Consider the following 27,197-nt stretch of genomic DNA (forward strand, 5'->3'; position numbering starts at 1 on the left):
TAGATGCTCCAGAATTGTTGTTACTTAGAGAATGCAAGTACCATACTTTCTAAAACAACATGTCAGGAGGGGTGACAGGTCCTCTATAATGGGGATTCGTGTTGTGCGAATTGAAGCATCCGAAGTGGAATTGGATCTGAAGTTTAGGAAAAATTTTATTAGTTGCAAAGCCAAATTTCCTTGTGCTTCCTGGTTATATATAATTTTTCTTAAAATGGTGGCTAGAGTTGTAGAAATAATGGAGGAAAAAAATACTCACCTTATCTACTTGCTTTCACAGAGGCAGTCCACTCCTCTCTTGAGTGGAAAGGACCTGCCGAAGGACCTGTGCTGAGCGTGATGACTAGAGATGAGCAAATTTCTAAAAAATTTGATTCGGTTGGTTCCGATTTTTCCAAAAAGATTCAATTCAAATTAATTTGTGGTGAATCGCAATAAAAACTGCTATTTCCTGGCTACAGAGAGCCTATATAGTGGTGTAGAACACGCATAGTGAGTCTGCTGTGGTAGAGAAACAATACTGTGAGTCAGTATGACACTCAGATAACAGGCGTCGCTCTTAGAATCACTGCACACTTCATTTCTTTGGGCAGTTACGATGCGAAAACTGACCAAATAACTCAAGTGTGAACTCAGCCTTACAGGTCAATGTTAGCATCAATGTTAGCGTCAGGTACAAAGAACCATGCAGAGGCCCAAGATCCTACTATAGCATGAAAGAGCGCACTTCTTTTATACCGTCGTCAGCTGATTCCACATTGATGTCTACAGAACCTATTCTATTAAACGCTTATACAAGTAGAGCAACTCTGACAGAGTGGAGAGGATGTCAGCAGAAAGTTAGCGTTGATGTCACTGATCCTGTCTGCTGAGCATCCGCCTTCACTCGGTCATCATTTGGTCAATAATCCATCAGTATTGCTAATGCCAAAAAAACCAGGAGTGGATCCAAAACAGAGATGACACATGAATAGAATATTTGCAAGTCTTCTGTGTTTTGTACCCACTCCTACTTTTGGCTACCAAATCATAAGCCAATTCTGATGGGACTATACAGGCCTTACAGCTGCTACACAGACAGATTCCGTTATGTGTCTTATTTTTCCTTCCTTCTGATAGATCAGAAGAAGGGTCAAATAAATGATGTCAACCAGGCCAAAAAGGCAAAATAGTGTCTCAATCATGAAGTGGGGAGGGTGGGAACAACATGAGAAGTCCACAGAGTGGCCCAATGACATAGTGTGGAGGTGGCAGCAGCATCAAGATACCACAGAGTGGCAAGGTGACATAGTGTGGAGGTGGCAGCAGCATCAAGAGACCACAGAGTGGCAAGGTGACATAGTGTGGAGGTGGAAGCAGCATCAGGACACCACAGAGTGGCAAGGTGATATAGTATTGAGGTGGCATCAGCATCAGGAGACCACAGAGTGGCAAGGTGACATAGTGTTGAGGTAGCAGCAGCATCAGGGGGCCCCAAAGTGGCAAGGTGACATATTGTGGAGGTGGCAACAATATCAGGAGACCACAGAGTGGCATGGTGACATAGTGTGAAGGTGGCAGCAGCATCAAGAGACCACAGAGTGGCAAAGTGACATAGTGTGGAGGTGGCAGCAGCAGCAGCATGAGGAGGCCACAGAGTGGCAAGGTGACATTGTGTTGAGGTAGCAGCAGCATCAGGAGACCACAGAGTGGCAAGGTGACATAGTGTAGAGGTGCAAACAGCATCAAGAGACCACAGAGTGGCAAGGTGACCCAGTGTGGACGTGGCATCAGCATCAGGAGAACACAGTGTGGCAAGGTGATGTAGTGTGGAGGTGGCATCAGCATCAGGAGACCACAGAGTGGCAAGGTGACATAGTGTGGAGGTGGCAGTAGCATCAGGAGACCACAGAGTGCCAAGGTGACATAGTGTGGATGTGGCAGTAGCATCAGGAGACCACAGAGTGGAGAGGTGACATAGTGTGGAGGTGGTAGCAGCATCAGGAGACCACAGAGAGGCAAAGTGACATAGTGTGGAGGTGGTAGCAGCATCAGGAGACCACAGAGTGACCCGGTGACAGAGTGGGGAGATGGGTGGCAATAACAGTACACACTGATGATGGTGGGTGTAAGAACGAGCACTTGGCATCCAATGTGTGGCATCAGGTGGGTGGCAGTATCAGAATAGCATCTGATGCAGGTAGCCATAAGAAACCAGTCTCTTGTCAAGGTTTGGGTGAGGCAGCATGGATGATCTAATCTAAAGCATCAGGCATTGGTGGGTGGAAATCCTGGCTGATCCACGCCTGATTCATCTTGACAAAGGTCAGTTTCTCCACATTTTGGAAGGCCAGGCGAGTTCTCCTTGGGGTAACTATGGCCCCCGCCGCACTAAACACCCGCTCTGATAAGACACTACTGGCTGGGCTGGACAGCTTTTCCAGAGCAAACTCGGCCAGTTGCGGCCACAAATCCAGTTTGGCTGCCCAGTAGTCCAGATGATCTTCAATGACGGCTGACAGGGTCCACTTCAAGTATGCCACCACCTGCTGGTTCGGGTTCTGCTCTATGTCTAGCTGCTGGTGAGTAGTTTCTTCACTAAGCAGGTGAAGAAATCTGCTCATCAGCGACTCTAGACTCAGGCTGCTGCTGATGGAGTTAGTACTGCTCATGCCACCTCTCCCCTTAGCGGCCATGGCAGTGGAACGTGAGCGTAGAGCCCCCCATGGTCAGAACAGCGAGAGGATGGACAATGGCGCAGATAGGCAACGTCCAATTGACTACATAGGATGTCTCTATAGTAGTTCAGTTTGTCCTCCCTCTCAGCAGGTTTAAAAAAGGCCCCCATTTTGGACCAGTAGCGAGAGTCTAACATGGTGGAGAGCTAGTAGTCATCCCTCTGCCAAATAGTGACAATTCGGCTGTCACTACACAAGCAAGTGAATATGCATTGGGCCATTTGCGCAAGTGACTCAGAGGGACTCCCTGCCTCCATCTCCACTGCATACTGACACTGTGTGTCTGGGTCTTCTGCCTCATCTTCCTCATCTCCCTCTTGCTCCTCCGGCTGCTCCTCCTCTCCTGTCACCTGTGTAGAAAAAACACCCATTTCGCTACTTATTGCTTGTGCTCCAATGTCCTCCTCCTCCAGTTCAGCCCCCACAGGGCTTACAGTATGTGGCCATGAGATGTAGGTGCCATGTCTCCAGTCCCCTGACCAGCCAGATTTACCAGCATCTTTTCCAGGATATGAATCAGTGGAATGATGTTGTTCATCCCATAGTCCTGGCGACTGACAAATAAAGTGGCCTCCTCAAAAGGCATGAGCAAACGGCAGGTGTTATGCATCAGCTGCCACTGGCTAACATCAAAGTAACACAGGGGAGTACCTCTGTCCACCTGTATCATCAAGAAATTGTTTATGGCCTTTCTCTATTCGTACAGTCGGTCCAACATATGGAGGGTGGAATTCCAACGGGTGGAAACGTTGCATATCAGCCTATGTTGGGGGAAGCCTTTCTGCCTCTGTAGATCAAGGAGGGTGTGCTTGGCGGTGTACGAGTGGCAGAAGTGCATGCAAAGTTTTTTGGCCATTTTTAGGATGTCTTGCTGATGGGTGGAAGATTTCAGGAAACGCTTGACAACCAGATTGAACATGTGCACCATGCAGGGCGCATGGCTCAGCCCTCCTTGACACAGCGCCGACACCATGAACTTCCCGTTGTCGGTCACCATGGTTCTGACTTTGAGTTGTCGAGTAGAAAGCCAGGATTCGACTTTTTGATGAAGGACGTGGAGCAGTTCCTCCCCTGTGTGACTCTGTTTGCCCAGGCAAACTAGATTCAGAACAGCGTGCCATGCCCTGCACGTGTGGTATGCTGGTGGGGCACTGTGAATTGTCCCTGCAGTGGAGGCTTAGTATAAGGTGGAGGATGAGGAGTCAGAGGCGGACATTGTCGCAGGACCAACGACGTGAGAACGTGGAGGCGGAAGTGGTAACCACCTTGCCAAGTTCCTGGTTTGGCTGGGCAGGAACCACATTTACCCAGTGGGCCATAAATGACATCGTCTACGTCGGTGCTCCCGTGCACTTTGGCAAACACCGACAGGCTCAAAGACTGGCCCCCATTCTGTTCTACATATGTGTGCAGGGCTGGTACTGCCTTTTTGGCAAAGAAATTACGGCTTGGGACTCTCCACCTCGGCTTGGCACAAGCCATCGGTTCTCTGAAAGGTGAAGAGTCCACCACTTGGAAAGGGAGGGACTGCGGCACTAGCAACTTGGCCAGTAGCACGTTCAGTTTCTGCACCGTTGAAAGAGTGCACACATACTGTTGTCTCTTGGCAATCGCTTCGGTGATCGATTGCTGACGGAATGACTGACTAGGAGCAGCAGGAGCATCAGAACCAGCAGATGATGGGAAGGACAGACGGCTTCCTTTGGCTGAGGTGGTGGAGCCTTGACTGCCTGAAATCAAGGCCACTGGGTGATACAGCGGTTGCTGCGGCAGGCTGGACCACCACATTGAAGCCACGGTTCTCCCAGGTCACTTCATGGTGACACTGCATATGTTGACGCAGGGCCATGGTGCCAACATTGGCACCCTGGCCACGCTTTACCTTTTGCCCACAAATTCGACAAATAGCCATGTTCACCTACCCTGGTGGCTTAACAAAAAACTGCCAATCCCCCGTGTAGATGATTTTACCCCCAACAATCCACAATGACTGACTGCTACCGCCACTGCCTCCGTGAACCCCTGCACCACTACTTTCAGGGCCGGTAGGCTCCAGAGAAGCGGGTGGTCTACCCCGGACACCTTTGGCTCCCGACCTTCTACCGCTGTTACCCTTCCGACTCCCGGCCATGTTACTGACTTGCTGGCTCCACCACTGCCTCACGCGCAAGCTGCTACCCTTTTCTCCCGATGAGGATGACGGACGATGACGGCTCCGAATTGCTATCGGCTACTTCATCGAGTACAGTCTGCATGTCACTGTTGTACTCCTTAAACGGTCTCTGAGCTAGGAGCCTGACAGCTCACAGCACCAGCTCCCACACCACTCTCATCACTACTTGCCTGCCTACCAGAGGAAGAGGCGGATGTCTCCTCCGGATCTTGACTGGGCAGTAGATGCTGACCGTCCTCTAGTAGCTCATCTTTGCTGTATAGTGGAGCTGAGCCCACAGCATATAGTACTGTCACAGACATAATGAAACATACAGACGTCCCGGCGACAGTGAGTGGCAGGCGAACTATGAGACTGGCAACACGTGTTTTCATCTGACAGGTTTTCCTTGAGGATCAATAGGTGTTTGTGTTGTTTCTCCTAATGGCCACACCCCTTTCCTCCAGGTGTTGCTTATGTAGTCATGTGGTAACCTTCTTTATTTATAGTTGCTTCTCCCACTATGCTGTGCAGTTTATAGCTTCTGTGCCTGTGGATTGTTTGTGGTTGGATCTCGGCTGAGTTCCTGGTGCTTCCATAGCCTCTTTGAAGTTAAGTCTTTCTTTTTCCTTTTGTATTTTGTTTGGGTTCTGTGTGTTGCATTTCCCTATTGTTTGTATTAGGCCTGAAGTAGACTCCTGTTCATCCTTCCTTTTAGGGGAACAGGTAGTCTCGTCCCTCCCATTAGTACCAGGGTCCTATAGGGCTAGATAGGACTCTAGTTATTCCTGCGTAAGAACTCACCTACCTTTGGGGGTCTGTTCATACTGGTAGTCAGTCAGGATTTTGGTTACAGTTTTCACTAGGAGGTGTCCATCTTTAGTGATGGGCAAACATGGGCCAGGACGATTCTCGAACGCGCGCTCGCGATCAAATGTTCGCAAACCGTACGTTCACGGCTGGCCCCATTCACTTTAATGGCAGGCAAACCTGAAAAACCTTCAGGTCATCTTTGCAGCCAGCAAACACTTACTAGAGGTACACAAATAGTCCCACAACATTGACAGTGATATACCAGAGGGGAATCATTTTATTTCCTATCAATTTGATGTATACAAATGTGCAGCACTCCACGTTTTTTTTGTATCCTGCATATGTACCCTGTATATAATTCCACATGTGTTAATTCATAGTTTTGATGCCTTCATAGTCATGAAAATAAAGAAAACTCTTTGAATGAGAAGGTGTGTCCAAACTTTTGGTCTGTACTGTAGCTCTGGGATGTCCTTCTGGGAGAAATATTTCCTTCCGGGGACCTTCCATTGCGGTGTGCCAATGGCCACAAATTCTAAAGGCCTCCAAGTCCACCAGTTTATATGGCAGTAGTTGGCGGGCTAGCAGTTCTGACAAGCCAGCGGTCAGCCGTTGGGAAAGAGGGTTATCCGGCGTCATCATCTTTTTTCGCTCGAACATTTGGGGCAAGGAAGCCTGCCTTTTCCAGATGAACGCAATGACTGCATGGTGGAGGGTGGAGTGGAGGAAAACTGGGAGGAGAGAGGAGAAGGAGAAGAGGCAGGACGTGGAGCACCGGGAGTGTGGCTTTGTGGGTTCTGACTGTGTTGCTCCCACTGGGCTCGATGATGGGAGGCCAGGTGCCTTCTTAAAGGGTTTCTACCACCAGATTTTGACCTATTTAGCTGTCTGACACTAGCGATATGCTAGTGTCTGCTGTACCTAACCGTGTTCTTGTATCACCTTTGTCTGCTGCGGTTAACCTTAAAAACTTACTTTTATTGATATGCAAATGAGCCTCTAGGTGCTATGTGGGCGTCTTTTCAGCACCTAGAGGCTCCGTCTACTCACCATGTCTGCCACCCATCTCGTCCCTCCAGCCCGCCCCTCTCGTCTAGATTGACAGCCTACTTCGCTCCATCTGAGCCGAATTCTCGCACATGCGCCGTGTGCTTCTGTATTCGGCGCGGGCGCAGTGACTGTCGGACCTCTCCCTGCGCCGACATCTTCGGCGCAGGGAGAGGTCCGACAGTCACTGCGTCCCTATAGAAGAGCAGTATTTGTGGAAGAAGGTATATCGCACCACTGCCTCGATCACATTTTTTGGGGGGCAACTGGTATATCACACAAGTAGAAATTATTTGATCCAATAGCGTTTGTCACTCTGTGTAAATGCGGTAACGCAGCAAAACCGCAAACAAATGCTGCACTACCCAAATGCACTACATAGAAAGTATGTTATTGATATATAACACCCCTGCTTCAATCAATTTCTTGGGGGGAAACTGGTAAATCACACCAGTAGAAATTATTTGTTTCAATAGCGTTTGGCAGTATCATAGCAGAACCACACACCACTGTTGCACAATACAATTGTACTATAATATACTTTCTATGTTAGAAAGTATATCATAAGTATATTACACCCCTCAGTATGTCACACCTATCGATAGCACACCTATACCAGTCCTTAAAAGGACTTTTGTGGCCCTATTAGCTAGCATTTTGTGTCCTTAAGAGTCTGTTTCTGCTCCACACAGCAACCTCTCCCTACACTGGCAAAAGACTGAATGTAAAATGGTGGCCAGATCGGGTTTATTTATAAGGTAGGGGTTATGTCCAGCATGTGCTGAAATGTCTTAATTGGCTGTCCTGTACCACCTGATGGATGTGTCATGGGTCAAAGTTCTTCCCAATGTAAAAGAATATGGCGGGCGTGAATATCGCCATATGTTCGCATGTCCGGTGAATCGCAAACGAGCAAAGTTCGCAGTGAAACGACTGTCGGGCGAACTGCAAGGCCATCTCTACTGCACAATACAAATGCACTATAATATACTTTCTATTTTTGAAAGTATATTATAAGTATATCACACATCTCAGTATATCACTCCTATTGATAGCACACCTATACTAGTCCTTAAAAGGACTTTTGTAGCCCTATTAGCTGGCGTTTGGTGTCACTAACAGACTTTTCCTGCTCCACAAAGCAACCTCTCCCTACACTAGCAAAACACAGAATATAAAATGGCTGCCAGATCGGGTTCTGCTATAGGGTGCTGGTGTGTCCATGTGCTGAATCGTCTCAATTGGATGTCCTGTCCCACCTGATGGATGTTTCATGGGTCAAAGTTCGGCACAATGCAAAAGAATATGGGGCCGGCGGACATCGCCATATGTTCGCATGTTCGGCAAATCGCGAACGCGCAAAGTTCGCCGTGAAGCGACTGCCAGGTGAACCGCAAGGCCACCTCTACCAATCAGTAATATTTAGTCAGACCTGCTAAAATGTGAAGTTGCACCTATTGAGCAAAAATATGAGCATCATTAATTGCCGATTTGAGCAATCGCGAATATATTGGAGCACTCTATCTGCATATAAAGCTATTGTAATGTTCTGCCGTGCCAACCATTTTCTCCAGTCTTAGGAAACTTCTAGCAGCTTGAAAAATGTAGCAACAGTGACCCACGTATTGCACGCGCAATACGCGCATATTGCATTGCTGACTTTCGCAATCAAGAAAATAATTGCGAATTCTAGAATTCGCGAATTTATGACGAATATTCGCCCAAATATTCTCGAAATATCGCAAATTCAAATATTTCCCCTGCTACTCATTACTAGTGGTTGGACCCAGTCCTCGACAGCTTTGCGATGCTCCCAGGCGTTGGTGGCGTGGGCTGTCACTTTCCTGGGCACCATGGGGTGAAGAAAGTCAGCCTTCTCGCTCTTACTGGGTGGTTCGCTTCTTCTAGGCGGCGAAGTAGAATCTCCGGCTGCACCCACCGCACCAGCCGGTGCGGCGTTTACGGGCACCTCCTTTCCCGATTCCTGGACAATTTGGGACAGCCGGATCTCCTCAACGGCTACCTTGATCTGGGAGAGAGCTTCTCCGCATATTGTCTCCCTCCAAGTGGGTTTCGGGATAGCCTTCTCTGGGTGCGATTCTGTTGCCATCTTGCAGCGCTCTTCTCTTGGCAAGATCACTGGAGAAGGAGTGGCTTGAGAGGAGGGACTTTCACTTGCTCTTTGCAGTCTGTAGCATCGCTCCCTGTAGGCGAGGCCAGCTTTTCCCGCTATAGATATGGGCGTGTCTGAATTTTCTTGCTCTGCTTGTGCAAGAAGAAACTGCGCCATAGCATGCAAAAATGGTGGATTAAACCCTCGGGTGCCGGTGTGCAGCGTTTTGCGCCGGTCACTCTGCAGAAAACGGGTCAAAGTCATTTTTAAAGATATATTTGTAAATCCAATAGGCTAGAAAGTTTGTAGGCACACAGATTGGTACTGTCCGAATCCTGTTCATGACACTAAAAATTGCAGCTCACCACGAGTGAGATGTCAACCAAGGGGTTTCCTTTAAGATATTATAAGGGTTAAAAGTTTGTTGTGATGCCAGTTCCATTTCAGCAACGAGGAACTAGGTAGATGGTAGTGATGGAACCCAGTGTAGGAATGCCAGAGTGGTGTAAGGGTTGCCTAAAATGTCCCTTTAGGTGTTGTGGCTTTTGCACGTGTCACAGTGCTCCTACAGGCATCGTTGTCCGCAGCGGTGCAACTAAAATGGATGGGTGATGAAGATGAGGGGGAAATAACTTGAGTACAGACTTGTATTAACGTTGAACACAGCTTTAATTCCAATAAACTTTTCTCCAACAGTTTCAGGCTTTGTCTTGATCATCAGCAGGTTTTAGCTTAATTTCTGGCAAACACATTCAGCTCTGCTTTATCTGTACTCTTTCAGCTCTGCTATGCTGGCTGGATTAAACAGGAACTTTTCCTCTTCTGCTGTCACTTAGCTCTCTGTAGTCTGATTCTGTCTTTATCTGAATCTGTATCTTTATTCTTTATCTTTTTCCAGGGAACCTTTCCACCTGGCTCTGAAGCTTTTAGTTCTCTTTCTTTGGGCCTAGCAGAGCAGAGGGTGCTCTGCTGGCTTGCACACAGCCTTCCCCTTACAGGGGATACTCTGAACTAACTTCTAACTAACTCAACTCCTCCTCCTCTAGAGAGGGCTAGAATGAATAGAAGGTTCCATTCTAGGGAAACTAGCTCTGCCATTGTTGCCGCCCGCCATCTGCTGGTGAACCAGGCACATTACAATTAAACAGTAATTTACAAGGAAATATACTGTCAGGTCCATAAATATTGGGACATCGACACAATTCTAACATTTTTGGCTCTATATACCAGCACAATAGATTTGAAATGAAACGAACAAGATGTGCTTTAACTGCAGACTGTCAGCTTTAATTTGAGGGTATTTACATCCAAACCAGGTGACCGGGGTAGGAATTAAAACAGTTTGCATATGTGCCTCCCACTTGTTAAAGGACCAAAAGTAATGGGACAGAATAATAATCATAAATCAAACTTTCACTTTTTAATACTTGGTTGCAAATCCTTTGCAGTCAATTACACCTGAAGTCTGGAACCTATAGACATCACCAGACGCTGGGTTTCATCCCTGGTGATGCTCTGCCAGGCCTCTACTGCAACTGTCTTCAGTTCCTGCTTGTTCTTGGGGCATTTTCCCTTCAGTTTTGTCTTCAGCAAGTGAAATGTATGCTCAATCGGATTCAGGTCAGGGGATTGACTTGGCCATTGCATAACATTCCACTTCTTTCCCTTAAAAAACTCTTTGGTTGCTTTTGCAGTATGCTTTGGGTCATTGTCCATCTGCACTGTGAAGCGTCGTCCAATGAGTTCTGAAGCATTTGGCTGAATATGAGCAGATAATATTGCTCGAAACACTTCAGAATTCATCCTGCTGCTTTTGTCAGCAGTCACATCATCAATAAATACAAGAGAACCAGTTCCATTGGCAGCCATACATGCCCACGCCATGACACTACCACCACCATGCTTCACTGATGAGGTGGTATGTTTATGATCATGAGCAGTTCCTTTCCTTCTCTATACTCTTCTCTTCCCATCACTCTGGTACAAGTTGATCTTGGTCTCATCTGTCCATAGGATGTTGTTCGAGAACTGTGAAGGCTTTTTTAGATATCGTTTGGCAAACTCTAATCTGGCCTTCCTGTTTTTGAGGCTCACTAATGGTTTACATGTTGTGGTGAACCCTCTGTATTCATTCTGGTGAAGTCTTCTCTTGATTGTTGACTTTCACACACACATACACCTACCTCCTGGATAGTGTTCTTGATCTGGCCAACTGTTGTGAAGGGTGTTTTCTTCACCAGGGAAAGAATTCTTCGGTCATCCACCACAGTTGTTTTCCGTGGTCTTCTGGATTTGCTGAGCTCACCGATGCATTCCTTCTTTTTAAGAATGTTCCAAACAGATGTTTTGGCAACGTCTAATGTTTTTGCTATCTCTCTGATGGGTTTGTTTTGTTTTTTTCATCCTAATGATGGCTTGCTTCACTGATAGTGACAGCTCTTTGGATCTCATCTTGAGAGTTGACAGCAACAGATTCCAAATGGAAATAGCACACTTGAAATAAACTCTGGACCTTTTATCAGCTCATTGTAATTGGGATAATGAGGGAATAACACACACCTGGCCATGGAACAGCTGAGAAGCCAATTGTCCCATTACTTTTGTCTCCTTAACAAGTGGGAGGCACATATGCAAACTGTTGTAATTCCTACACCGTTCACCTGATTTGGATGTAAATACCCTCAAATTAAAGCTGACAGTCTGCAGTTAAAGCACATCTTGTTCGTTTAATTTCAAATCCATTGAGGTTGTGTATAGAGCCAAAAATGTTAGAATTGTGTCGATGTCCCAATATTTATGGACCTGACTGTTCATGCACATTATGCAGGACCTGGAATAAAAACACATGATGACACAGGATCCACCTTTAGAGATAGTGGAGGGGTGCAAAAAGGTGGTAATGCCATTCTGGGGTTTTACACAATATGTGTGTTTATTAGGCTACTTTCACATCTGCAGCAGGCTGATCCGGCTGCCGGTACCAGCAGAGAATCAGCTGGACACAAACCGTAGTTTGTAGCAGTTTCTGTCCATCCAATTCTTGGAATTTCTACCTGTTTGGGTCCGGATCTCTGCTGGACTCCATTATAGTTAGTAAGGCCAACAGGCATTCTGGTTGCATCCGGCAGCGTCAGATCTTAAGAACTCTGGCAGGCTGCCTGCCGGAATTGCTGCTGCAGATGTGAAACTAGAATAACAGAATAAAGTGGTCTTAAAAGGCAGAAAATGCTCAAAACTCCATATGCTGTTGCGCATTTTTAAACAGGGGAGCAAATCCTGCACATGTGGTCCGTTGCTAACAGCAATCCCTAGCAAAAATGCATACAATGGAGGATGCCCGCAGCAGACCACATGTATCACAAAGACATCCTACACAGGATAGCCAAATGTGTGGATGTGATTGGCTATATAAAACCCCTCACACTGATATTAAAATGAGACTTTTGCCAATATCTTCTTATATCAAGAACATACCAGAGCCCCCGCACGTCAAGGTATCTCAAAGTGGCACGGGACCTAACGCTAATCTATCTGTGTCGTATGGGCAATTACAGGGGCCGTATGGGCAATTACAGGGGCATAAGGTCCGACACACAGCGAACAACTGCCAGTTACCTCCAGCGTGAAATCACACATACAATAAAAGGAGGGAGGAGGCTGTGAGTCCCACCTACCACTGACTCATGTGACTCAGGCCACACAGGTGCACCTGAATGTTACCCATAGATCAGACCTTATGCCCCTGTAATTGCCCATATGGCACAGGTAGGTTAGTGTTAGGTCCCGTGCCACTTTGAGATACCTTGACGGGGTGCGCGGGCTCCGGTATGTTTTTGATATAAGAATATATTGGCGAAAGTCTCATTTTAATATCAGTGTGAGGGTTTAGCCATATATTGTCAATTTCATTTACCATTGTAGCGCACCATTTTTTGTAAATCAGATGTGAAACTAGCCTAATTGATGTTTGTAATTCGTATCTATGCATGTGTTTGTATAGGCATGTATAGATGATTACATGCATATGTGTACAGTATTGCAGTGCTACAGTAATTGTATGTATAGAACAATGGTACTATTTATGCATCATTATACTGTACATATAGGGCTACTATACATTTGTAGACTCAAACTATTCATATAAATGATAAACCATGTTATTTCTGTTTGCAGTAGGGTAGCTGTGCTACTATGAAAACAGTTTAAATTCTGTCACATTTTATTGGGGGTCTAATTAAGAAAAAATTTAAATTCTTCAACATTTATGGCATATCCTGTGGATATGCTATAAATGTCTAATAAATACAGGTCCCACCCCTGAAACCCACACCTCTTTCCAGAATAGGGTCCCCAACCCAAGTCCTGCTCAGAAGAGGGTCTGAGGATTAAAGTTTCCTCTAGGGGTTCATGCATACAAACATATTATTTTCCTTATTTGATCTGCATTTGTGCAGGTTGAATGTGGACCCTATCATTTAAATCGGACATCCTTTCCATGGCACACGCATTACATACAAGGAAAAAACGGTTCTATAGAGGCCAGGATGTTCCGTTGCACAAAATACAGAACAGTCCATCTACCAGTATCCGTGTTTTGGGCTCCGCAATTTTCAGACCTCAAAACAGGCTACAGTTCTGTGCATGAGCCCTACTGTAAGTGTTGGAAACTGCTGACAATCCCATGGAGCCATTAACAAGTAGTAATACTTAGTGATGAGCGAGCACCAAAGTGCGATATTTGTGCGCTCGGCCGAGCACCCGAGTATAATGGAAGTCAATGGGAGACAACCAGGCACCCCCTGCTCAGATGAGGGGAGGATGCCTGGACCATAGGAAAAGGTCTTAAAGTGATGGAAACACCTCTGAAATCGATCAGGAATAGCAGACGGACCATGTCTGGATGCATCTTGGACACCAATGTCGCTGCTGGGAACCATGTTGTCCAAGTTGTACGCCACTTTAACAGACTGAGAAAAAAACTGACGAAACCCCGACCCCACAAAAAAAAAATCTTTTTTAGAGGAAAAATTGTTAGGAAACATTCTTTCCTGTAGATTCAATTGTATATACAGTGTAAGTGCTGGCAAAAATTACAAGGAAGAAGAGATACAGCCTCTATATCACATAAAGGAGGGCCTCATTCACATGGTGCTACAATTGTTCAGTTAGTGGGACTCCTACACTCATAAAGCCTATGCACTAAGTGAAAGGGTTGCCAAAAATTACAAGGAACTGGCACTACAATGTACCATTTATTGCACATAAAGGAGGGCATCATACACACCCTTTAAAAATGATCATTGATGGCCTGCTGGTGACCCTCAAAAACATTAGGATCTGACCACCTAAGGCTACTTTCACACTAGCGTTCGGGTGTCCGCTCGTGCGCACCGTTTGAAGGGGCTCACGAGCGGCCCCGAACGCATCCGTCTGGCCCCAATGCATTCTCAGTGGAGGCGGATCCACTGAGAATGCATCCGCCTGCCAGCGCTCAGCCTCCGCTCCGCTCAGTGAGCGGACACCTGAACGCTGCTTGCAGCGTTCGGGTGTCCGCCTGGCCCTGCTTGCAGCGTTCGGGTGTCCGCCTGGCCGTGCGGAGGCGAGCGGATCCGTCCAGACTTACAATGTAAGTCAATGGGGGCGGATCCGCTTGAAGATGACACCATATGGCTCAATCTTCAAGCGGATCCGTTCCCCATTGACTTACAATGTAAAGTCTGAACGGATCCGCTCAGACAACTTTCACACTTAGAAAATTTTCTAAGTTTTAATGCAGACGCATCCGTTCTGAACGGATGCGAACGTCTGCATTATCGGAGCGGATCCGTCTGATGAAACATCAGACGGATCCGCTCCGAACGCTAGTGTGAAAGTAGCCTAAGAAGTTAATTGACCCGGTCAGCACAGGCTACCAAGAAAGAATGACCAATTTCTAATCGTAATGTTCCTTTGGGTTCCAGAGAACGTCACATAGCAGAGTTAGCGCAGGGAATGGCGGTCAGCACAGGCTACCAAGAAAGAATGACCACTTTCTATTTGTAATGTTCCTTTGGGTTCCAGAGAATGTCACATAGCAGAGTTAGCACAGGGAATGGCAGTCCGCCAGATTCCTATACAGTTCATCTACCTAAATATTGTTGCTCCTCCACGAAATATAGAAAAACAGACAATTGACGAATGAGTATTATAAAGTGTATTAAGGATAGTCGGGATATATGAGATGCAAATCTATAAAAATATAGTAAAAAATATGCATAAAATAGAATTGAATAATCAACAAGAGATGTTAAGCGGTTAATGGTAACTTAGATTGATATGTATGTATTATTATGCAGATATATTGAATGTATATGGATAAAAGACTGTATGTGCACATTCTTTGGGATGGCAGGGAACTATGCCAAAGCTGCATCAATACCGCAGGAGGACTTGCGGCGTTTTCCGATGCCACCTTGAGAAGTGACCGTATAAATGGCAGTTAATGCAAAATAGTGCACTTTTAAGATTGCTAGTACTATCTATCTAACTTTTAGTCAGTTGTTTTAATATTTTAAACAGTGTGACTATATTAAGCCAAGTAGTTCATGGGATGGTATATATAATAATATAATAATGTGAATAAAAATGGACTATTCAAATGAATTGGAGACTCTAAATCCGTACCAGGTTTTGTGGGAAAAGAAAAGAACCCACACCGGATCATGGAAGACAAATTTGTAATCGCTATATAAAGAGAGATTACATGGGGGACTGATTACCACTGAGGAAGGGGTAATAGTAAGCCCCGAAACGCATTTGGTTCAAGACCCCCCTGATGGACTCTGAAAATACCTGCTGAAAGACCTCAAGTGCCGAACCAACCCTGAGAAATAAAGACCCGACGTGCTGCTAAACAGAACTTCTGCACGATTGCATAAGAGATTCCACACGTGCAAACAAAGATCAGCGCGGAAGACGGAGGCAACAAGCTCGTAAGATACCGGCTCCCAGATAATACGGAGCGGCATCTAAGAGCCACTAAGGGGATACGGTAGAAGCACTTACGAGGGCTCCACACAGTAATCAACTGTACCGGAATCCAGCAGAAGAAATCGCTTATGGAAAGAATTCAGCGGGACGCCGCTGAACAGTGAGTATAGCGGGACGCCGCTGAAACAATCACTGCAACTCACTATAAGTTTATTATATTCATCCAAGTGGAGGAGACGCGAACTTTGGGGTTCCATATACCCAAATTTGGACATTAGCAGTCACCGAGTTAAAGATTTTAGACTGGGTTATTGCTATATGTCCCTGCCTACTGTCGGCTCTCCCTGACACTAAATGATCTGAGCGCGGGACGTCGGCTCCTATATAAACTATTACCATGTTTTCCCGGCCAGCCAACCAGTGTAAGGCTTATAGCTAAAATGGCTATGGCATTACACTGGAGGAATTACTTACCTGAACGCTGATTGGATGCTTCAGGAGGCGCCAAAACGTGTGAGATGGAGACTCGAGCAATGCGACAAGCACACGTGGTATTCGGTCGAGTACCGCCACAAGCCGAGCATAGCGATGCTCAAGCTGAAATGGTACTCCGCCGAGCATGCTCGCTCATCACTAGTAATATTATAACTGCCTATATTTAACAATACATTTTTGAAAATTGTGCCTACTTGTGTCTTGGCCACCATGTAGCGACTATGAGGGCTATACTTCAGCAAGTGAATGGGATGGAGCATTGCTGCAATGAAGGAGATGGCACAGGTAAACTTTGACGAGGAAACAAAACTCACACAGGTGCCATGACCCCTTCAAACAGCTGATTGGCAGAGGTTCCAGGAGTCAGAGCCCACTGATATGATATTGATGCCCTATCCTGAGATTCCACCACACAATCACTTTAAAGTACAGTATTTCTCTTCAAACCATGGCAAAAAATTGCAAAGCACTAGATGACATAAGAAATATGTCAATACACATAATACCTAACAAAACACCCCTTTTGCCACTAGTAGTGTAGTGGGACACTACACACTCAATTCATGCCATTAACTCTGGATCAAGACCATTTTTTGGAATCTATATTGTCTAGTTTAACTTCCGATCAGTAATTTATTTAACTCACTTGTATAACACTGATAACTCATTAGCATGGCACTATAACTTAATAGCATCACACTATCCACAGTGGGGCTCACAATCTAACTTCCCTATCATTATGTCTTTGGAGTGTGGGAGGAAATCAGAGTACCGAGAGGAGAATATACGAACTCAATGCAGATGTTGTCCTTGGTCAGATTAGGACCTAGGACCCCAGTGCTGCAAGGCACCATTGCTAACCACTGCGTTTAACAACGTAGGTTAAAGGTTTCCCAACCTGTTCATCCATGGGGTGGGGCCTCCCTGGGTAAAAAAGTCAACTACTTGTACAAAATATTTTTTTTTTGGAAAAGACCAAAAAGGTCAAAGACAATTAATGTACAATAACTGCAAATCACTGCTAGGTATTAGCATCTACATTTTACTTCAAAATGGAAAAAAGGGGCTTACTTTTGCATTGAGATACCTAGTACGGCAGATGCTTGGACCAAGGTTTATCTTGCACATACAGTTTATGTACAGGGTTGTTTTGTAGACCAGACCCTTGTGTTCACAACTAGACCTTTCCCCAGGCATTTGAACACCATTTTGTGCATGCTGTCCTCATGGCCGAAAGTGTTTAGTTTGGCAGTGTGGTGATGATGGGTAGAAATACACAGTATAGTATCTCCCATCCAACCTCAGACCAGAATAGAGTCCCTCTTCATTCTGGTATGGGGTCTGATGGGAGGATATTTTAATGCCCACCAGTATCAAGCAGGAACTTTGATGTCCAAAGCCTAGCAGTCATAAGTGCCATAGACATCAAGGTCTCTGTTCCATAATGGTGGCTATTATAATATATAGAGATGAGTGAAGTTTTGAAAAATCCAATTCTACCCAAGCCACTCTGCCTAATAATATTCTTCTCACTTGGAGGCCCAATCTCGGTGTGAAGGCTTGGAAGTTAACCCCGTTCCTGACCGCCGACAGTAAATTTACATCAGCAGCCGGGTATTAAAAAATGGTACCCACTGGGGATCCATAACCGCTGGGTATCTGCTGTTTTAGCCAGATGCCATGGTCATCAGGGTGTACTGAAGCTCCCCCCAACGGGGTTTGGGGAAGCCGGTTCATGTATGCAACAGCCCCTGTACTCCTGTGTGATGCTACCAGAGATGGTGCACAGCATTGAGGCGGGAAAACCTTCCTCAAAGCAATACAATTGAGAGATTCACAACAGGGATGACCATAATCCCTCCATAAGGCCCGGGATCCCTCCATACTATAAACTTAGTGGTATATTGTTTTTAAAATTAGTAGGGTTAATCCACCGAGTATAGTGGATGGATCAAACATGGCAGCTGGACCTTTGCAGCAACACTGTCCCTAACGCATGAGCGCTTGCCACGTCTCTCCCTATGCTCAGCTCACAGGACAATGGTGGAGACCGTGCGGGATGAGGCTTGTATAGGGCAGTGACATCACAGGGGATGATCTAGTGTTCCCGGACTTCTTACATTCACTTTACAACATGTGCAGCCGCCATTTTGGGATTTTTTTTTATTTTTTTTTATCGCAAAGTGCAAGGAAATTCGGATTTGTGTTGAATCAAAGTTTTCCTAAACTTGTGGTGCTGCAAGAAATTAGTGCAGGCATCAACTCAATAGAGGCTACTGTGACTTTGTGAGCGGACCCATGAATTTTGATCAAAACATATACGAAGAACCTTATATTCATATTTATAACTTATGCTTAGCAGCAATAGATCAATTTAGGACTTGTGGATATGTGATTCATGTAGTTTTCTCTTCAAGTTACCTTTTCTTTCTGGGGACTGCCACACAAGGAAGATGGCCTATGAGATTGTGGAGGGAAAATAGGTTTTTCCTTGCTGTTTTGAGTGAATTCATGGGTGGAATGAAAATGTTCCAAGATTTTAGGTTCCCTGCTCCAATATAATATACTGGCCAACAATATGGAGCATGGTCAGATCACAGATCAGATTAAAAAACAAACAAAAAAAACATGATATTCTTACCTTCCGTGGTTTCACCTGCCATTTCTCCTCTTCATAGTTGCAAGTTCAGAATCTTCCTCCGGACTCCCTCTCTCTCCTCAGCTCAGGGCAGGCACTGACTCATCTCTGGTGAAGGGCCGACGGCGAAGTTCGAGCCGATTCTTCCGCCCGCCCCCTTGCGCCACTGGCCAATTAGCAGCTGCCTCAACAGAGTTGCCTTGTGCTGATTGGCCAGCGGCACGAGCGCCACATGCAGGCTGGTGTTTGATCCTGATTCCGGCAGACGGTCAGGAGGAGGTCAGGTCGGGGGGGGGGGGGGGGCGGCGAGGCGATTGCGGAAGATGAGTTGATGTTGGGGCTGGGCCCTGGGGAGAAAAGCAGCCGCATAGCCGGCTGCAGCAGGTCATGAGTGGGCGGGGCCAAATAGTGTGGGCGGGGCCTTCTCTGCGCTACGGGCCCCCCAGTGCCGCGGGCCCCATAGCAGTGGCGTGGTCTGCCTCTATGGGCGGTACGCCACTGGGACCAACTACCCCTGCTCTCAGCGACTCTAAACCATATACAGTATCACCCTATAGTAAAACAACTCTTATAGAAAGGGGTCACAATTTAACTTTGTGCAGTTAAATAAAAAGTTTTCCTAGAATAAAAATAAAACCCCAAAAATGCTAAAATAAAAATTACATGAAAATAAAGCCCCAATAAAGCAAAAAGCGCCAGCTGTGCCATGCAGGTAAAGCCACCGAAGGATATGTCTCTGTACAGAGCCGTGGGGGTCACTTACAAACAGATACAGTAAGTCATTTATTTACTGGGCAGTAGACAAAAGCAGTACTTTTATTGACTTGCACTATTTAATATACATATATATTGTATACTGTACTGTACATGGTAACAAACTTTCAGAACAGGAGACAGACTTGTGCCACTGATGTGCTTAGCTTACAGAGGATTGCGTATATTGCATGCAATTGTAACAAACCCTCATCTGTGAGAAGTATTAAGTCACTCTTTACAGTCAGAAGCTGAAAACCCCTAGAGATGAATACTTCTTGCAGTTGAGGGTTTGTGACAATTGTATGCTATAACTATTGTGCCTTAAATGTGTATGTGGGGGAAGGGGACACAGATGGAGGAAAGCCAAGGAGCGGGCAGTGATGAATTGATGGACTGTTGATATATACAGTAGATGCATTGGGGAGGGATAGTGAATTAACTATATGGATGGAAGGTATTTCATAATATAATTGAAATAATAATTGATTCATGATAAAAAATAATTAATTAATAAATTGCCTGCTTGCGTTTGCTAAGGTCGAACAGTGCTGTTGATAACATGTATGCAAGTGTAGCAGAGCTGAGTTACTTACCGTATTTTTTGCCCTATAAGACGCACCAGCCCATAAGACGCACCTAGGTTTTTGGGGAGGAAAATAAGAAAAAATATATTTTTTACCAAAAGGTGTGCTTTTGGTGGGTTTGGAACTAATGGTGGTCTGTGGATGGCACTATTACTGGGGATCTGTGAAGGACACTGTTATGGGGGGGATCTGTGGATGAAGGACACTGTTATGGGGGATCTGTGGATGACGGACACTGTTATGGGGGATCTGTGGATGACGGACACTGTTATGGGGGATCTGTGGATGACGGACACTGTTATGGGGGGATCTGTGGATGACTGACACTGTTGTGGGGGGATCTGTGGATGACGGACACTGTTATGGGGGGGATCTGTGACGGACACTGTTATAGGGGGATCTGTGGCTTGCACTGTTACAGGGGGATCTGTGGCTTGCACTGTTACAGGGGGATCTGTGGCTGGCACTGTTACAGGGGGGATCTGTGGATGGCACTGTTAAAGGGGGGATCTGTGGGTGGCACTGTTATATATGTGCCATCCACAGACCCCCCCACCCCGTAACAGTACCATCCACAGACCCCCCCACCCCATAACAGTGCCATCCACAGACCCCCCCAGCCCATAACAGTGCCATCCACAGACCCCCCCAGCCCATAACAGTGCCATCCACAGACCCCCCCAGCCCATAACAGTGCCATCCATAGATGTCCCCCATAAAAATGTCATCCACAGATCCCCCGCCGCTCCAGTATACTAATATAAAATGTCTTATTCAATTAATAGTTATTAAACATGCCCCCCAACTCCTAATAGTACCGTACATCCTAACCGCTTCAGTACAACGCAGGCAGGCCGGGCGGCCGGCGCGTCACTCACTGACGTCACTTGCCTGCGCCACCTGCTTCATTCATAAAGTAGGCGGCGCAGGCACATGACATCAGGGAGTTACGCTGCCGCCCGCCCGGCCTGCCTGCATTCTACTGAAACGGTTAGGATGTATGGTACTATTAGGAGTGAGGGGGCATGTTTAATAACTATTAATTGAATAAGACATTTTATATTAGTATACCGGAGCGGCGGGGCTATAGTACACTGACAGCATACACAGTACAGACCAAAAGTTTGGACACACCTTCTCATTCAAAGAGTTTTCTTTATTTTCAAGACTATGAAGGCATCAAAACTATGAATTAACACATGTGGAATTATATACATAACAAACAAGTGTGAAACAACTGAAAATATGTCATATTCTAGGTTCTTCAAAGTAGCCACCTTTTGCTTTGATTACTGCTTTGCACACTCTTGGCATTCTCTTGATGAGCTTCAAGAGGTAGTCACCTGAAATGGTCTTCCAACAGTTTTGAAGGAGTTCCCAGAGATGCTTAGCACTTGTTGGCCCTTTTGCCTTCACTCTGCGGTCCAGCTCACCCCAAACCATCTCGATTGGGTTCAGGTCCGGTGACTGTGGAGGCTAGGTCATCTGGCGCAGTACCCCATCACTCTCCTTCATGGTCAAATAGCCCTTACTTTCAAAGTTTTCCCAATTTTTCGGCTGACTGACTGACCTTCATTTCTTAAAGTAATGATGGCCACTCGTTTTTCTTTACTTAGCTGCTTTTTTCTTGCCATAATACAAATTCTAACAGTCTATTCAGTAGGACTATCAGCTGTGTATCCACCTGACTTCTCCTCAACGCAACTGATGGTCCCAACCCCATTTATAAGGCAAGAAATCCCACTTATTAAACCTGACAGGGCACACCTGTGAAGTGAAAACCATTTCAGGGGACTACCTCTTGAAGCTCATCAAGAGAATGCCAAGAGTGTGCAAAGCAGTAATCAAAGCAAAAGGTGGCTACTTTGAAGAACCTAGAATATGACATATTTTCAGTTGTTTCACAGTTGTTTGTTATGTATACAATTCCATATGTGTTAATTCATAGTTTTGATGCCTTCAGTGTGAATCTACAATTTTCATAGTCATGAAAATAAAGAAAACTCTTTGAATGAGAAGGTGTGTCCAAACTTTTGGTCTGTACTGTATATATATATAAATAATAAAATAATAAAATAGAAAAAAAAAACAAGCAGGCAATTTTTTAATTGTTATAATTTATCAATTATTATTTTAATTATTTATCAGCAATTATCATCAATTCACAAATGCACCTACTAAATCTCCCCACATCCCTTCATCTCTGCCCGCTCCTTGGCTTTCCTCCATCTGTGCCCCCTTCCCCCACATACACATTTAAGGCACAATAGTTATGTCTATGAAGACATTGTAGAGTACCGAATGAAAGTGCACATCTTCGGAAACAGTCCTTCCCCTGCAGTTGCTATCTATGGCCTCAGACATTCAGCCCGAGAGGGTGAAGCCAAGTATGGTTCGGATGTCAGGTCCTTTGTGGAAAAAGATTTCTACGTGGACGGCTGCTTGAAATCCACACCCACAAATGAGATTACAATCAGTCTACTAAAAAGGGCTCAAGAAATTCTTGCTCTATCTAATTTGAGGTTACACAAAATGGCCTCCAACAGCCGTAAGTTAATGGAGGCCTTCTCACCCCAAAACCATTCACGTGATCTAAAAGACCTGGACCTTAGCACTTTTCTCTGGGATTTAAAGGAAGATATATTCACCTTCCAAATCAGCAAGGAAGAAAAGCCCTTCACATGCAGAGGAGTCCTGTCCACTATAAACAGCTTATATGATACTCTGGGATTCGTAGCACCTGTTACCATCCAAGATAAAATGATGTTAAGAGACTTCACCACACAGACGTCTGATTGGGATGATCCACTTCCCATGGAGAAAAAAGACCTGTGGACAGGTTGGAGAAAGTCTTTTGAAGCTTTGTCCAGCCTTCATGTGGCACGATCTTATGCTTCCGTGCCATCAACTGAAGTCAAGATGCAAAGACTGTATATCTTCTTCGATGCTTCAGCCAAGGTGATTGCAGCCATAGCATACTTAAAGATCATAGATGTCGAAGAACAATGCCATATAGGGTTTGTTATGAGCCGGATCAAACTGGCACCACTCCATTAACACACTGTACGCAGATTGGAACTTTGCACTGCTGTGCTTGCAGTGGAGTTGGCTGAACTTATAACAACAGGAATGAACCTGGAAATCGAGGAAGTCGAGTTTTACATGGACAGCAAGGTAGTCCTGGGAAATATTTGCAACAAAACCATACACTTTTATGTCTATGTCAGGAATCGGGTGCTAAGGATCAGGAGATCCACTTGTCCTAAACAGTGGCACAATATGCCTACACACCATAATCCTGCAGACTATGCGAATAGATCCATCGCACCGAGCCACCTTAAGGACACAACATGGTTTATGGATCCTGCATTCCTGTACCGTTCAACGTCTTGCAGCATCGATATTGCACCGACACATTTGAATTGGTAGACCCAGATGAAGAAATGCAACCTGAAGTATCTGATCTTACGTTCAGTGACTTCGGACCACCAACTCAAATCCCATCGTTTCAACAGGTTCTCCAACTGGATGTCGCTTGTTCGTGCTATAGTCTAGTTCATATAGTCGACATATGCAAAGGTTGGCATCACTGCAAACACGCCTTTACCGCTATTAATCTGGAAAAGTCCAAGAACATAATAATTTGCACTATACAACATGAATGTTATGCCTCTACTACCTCTACTACCTCAGCAAAGGCCAAACAGTCTCCAAGAATAGCACTTTAAAAATCTTGAGCCCATCACTGAACAAAATGAGTTGCTAAGAATGAAGGATCCAGTAGTGGCATCTGTTGACGCCAGGCGGAGAGTGTTCTGCCACAGTCAGGATAATTCAGAAGTGTTTAGTGTGGTTATAGCAGTGTTAAATTGTATTATACTTCATTTTCTTGTTACAAGACTACTGCATTGTGGGTAGTGCATTGCATTGTGGGTTATTGCAAAGCATCCTGGGAACGAGAAGCCTCCAGGACACATTACAGAGCTCTCCTATGCATGTCTCCTTCTCAAACTCCACTATCCTTGCAAAAGCATATCTGGTAAGTGATCTACCTCTGTTTCAGGGATATTGTGTATGCAGAGCTGTTCAGTCAGTTCTAATTGTTACTCAAGGAGTTGTTATTACTGTTAGCTAGCCATGCAATCCTCTGTATAGGCAGCCATTTTACCATGTGCCTTCACTGTTAAGGTGATGTAATAGTACATGCTATCCTATACTTAATACTTATACATGCTATTTGTATTCTTGTAGTATTATGAATCAATCCTATATAGTGTTGATCGAGCACCGTAGTGCTCGGGGGCTCAGGCCGAACATATTGTGATATTCGGGTGCTCGACCGAGCACCCGAGTATAATGGAAGTCAATGGGAGAACCCGAGCATTAAACTAGGTACCCCCTGCTCTGAAGAGGGGAGGGTGCCTGGTTCATAAGAAAATGTCAGAAATTGTTGGTAACACCACCGAAATGGTTCTTTAACAGCATGGGAAGGATGTATGGATGCATCTTGGACTCACTGGTCGCTGCTTGGAACTATGTTGTCTGAATAGTACCGCTTTTACATAATGACAATAATACGCACAAAACCAAGGGGGGGGGGAATCAATTTTAGAGGAAAAATTTACAGAAAACATTCTTTCCTGAATATTTACTTGAATATAAAGTGCAAGTGCTGCCAAAAATTACAAGGAAGAGGCACTCCGATACACCCTTAGTTACACACAAAGGAGGGCATCATACACACCTTTAAAAAATTATGATTGATGGCCTGCTGGTGACCCTCAAAACATTAAAAGCAATGGCCTGCTGATATGACCATCTAAAACATTATGGGCGGTGGCCCGCTGCCGCTTTGGCGACTCTAGTTAACCTGAGGCCAATGGCACGTCCCCATGACGGCGACAATCCATTTGGATGTCTGGCCTATCAACTTTCGATGTAATTGTCAACTCAAAACCATTGTAAATTACGGGTAACGGGGAATCAGTGATTGATTCCGGAGAGGGAGCCTTAGAAACGGAAAGGAAGGCAAGCGGCTGGCGCGCAAATCACACACTTCCGACTCGTGGAGGTAGTGACAATAAATAACAATACAGGACTCTTAAGATGCCCTGTTATTGGAATGAGTAATTAAAAATGACAGGGAATGTCACTGCGGTATTTTGGATGAGGAAACGTTATACAGGAGAGGCCCTGCTGCGGAAGGAGACTGAGAACTCCGAAACACATATGGTGAGAGAGGACCCCCCAGCTAGACGCCATACTTCAGCCGGATTTCTATTTCTGTTTTTAAATATTTTTAAAGAGCGCTCTTTTTATATGGTCTTTGATATTAACTGCAATCTCACAAACCCGGCTAGCATTTGGACCCTGCAGCTACCTCCAAACACGAGGAGACGCCTGCACACACAAGCATTTTGTCCGTGACCTCTGCAAGCACGCGGGACGCCGCGGCTACAGACACCGACATGATCAGCCTGTTATACATAACAGAGTGAAGTTTATCAGCAGGTCGTCTCAAACATAGCAATGACCATATTGTGAACCTGAGGCATACATCCATTGTAAAAAGAGAAAAATACCTCCTGTGACTTTACCAGATAAACTTCCTTACCAATCTGAAACATCTAATCGTGAGTAACCTAGATCGACCACTACATTGATCTAGTCTGCCATAAGCCTTTTTTCTATATATTGTCCTACATACTGCTACTACTGCAACATATTATTTCATCTGGAAAGCGACATGCTGTTACGTTGTTGCAACATTGGAAACATATATAGCTATTTCTATTTAGAGTTGCAGTAGTCTTACTGTGGATTAACCATTTACTGGATACATCCCAATTCCTGTATAAACTTGTGAGTAATCTGGATCTACTACATTATATTAAATAATCCAACTAAAGGACCGCTCCGTATATTGTTCATTACTGCTACTTACTATTGCAACATATTACTCCACCTGAAAGTGATACATTGTTGCACAACTGGAAATATATTGTAGACATCTCTACCAATAGATGTTACGGTCCTGCTGTGGATAGACTATTCCGTTGGATATACCCCAATTTTTCCTTTTATACTTAGTTTATTACAGTTTTTATTGGATACGACTTCACTGTGGGATGAACTGTAATTAATTTTTTGCATAATCTTTTGCACATTTTTGCACAATATTTAGTGTTTATGGATGTCAATGTCAAGTATTAATAATATATATAGGAGTAATTTTAGAGTTTTTATGTAATCCTGTAATAACTGTTGGATGAATTGTATCATATACAGATTGATACATATACCCCAAACGGTACTGATCAAGTGTTCCACAAAGAATATCTGGGATATCCACTATAGGGATCCAATCATATTTTTTGGTCCCTGTCGTTGAAATCTGATACTTTCTGGACAACTATTTATCTATCTACCTCACATATTGTACTTCTACCCCATACATTAATAAATTACCTAAGACTATAGGAACCTATGCTTGTAAGTGTTGGATATAATTCTTCCTAATGAGGTGTGCACAACCCTCATATACAGGGAGTGCAGAATTATTAGGCAAGTTGTATTTTTGAGGATTAATTTTATTATTGAACAACAACCATGTTCTCAATAAACCCAAAAAACTCATTAATATCAAAGCTGAATATTTTTGGAAGTAGTTTTTAGTTTGTTTTTAGTTTTAGCTTTTTTAGTGGGATATCTGTGTGTGCAGGTGACTATTACTGTGCATAATTATTAGGCAACTTAACAAAAAACAAATATATACCCATTTCAATTATTTATTTTTACCAGTGAAACCAATATAACATCTCAACATTCACAAATATACATTTCTGACATTCAAAAACAAAACAAAAACAAATCAGTGACCAATATAGCCACCTTTCTTTGCAAGGACACTCAA

The sequence above is a fragment of the Bufo bufo genome, chromosome 2 (genome assembly GCF_905171765.1).
Source record: "Bufo bufo chromosome 2, aBufBuf1.1, whole genome shotgun sequence".
Taxonomy (NCBI): Eukaryota; Metazoa; Chordata; class Amphibia; order Anura; family Bufonidae; genus Bufo; species Bufo bufo.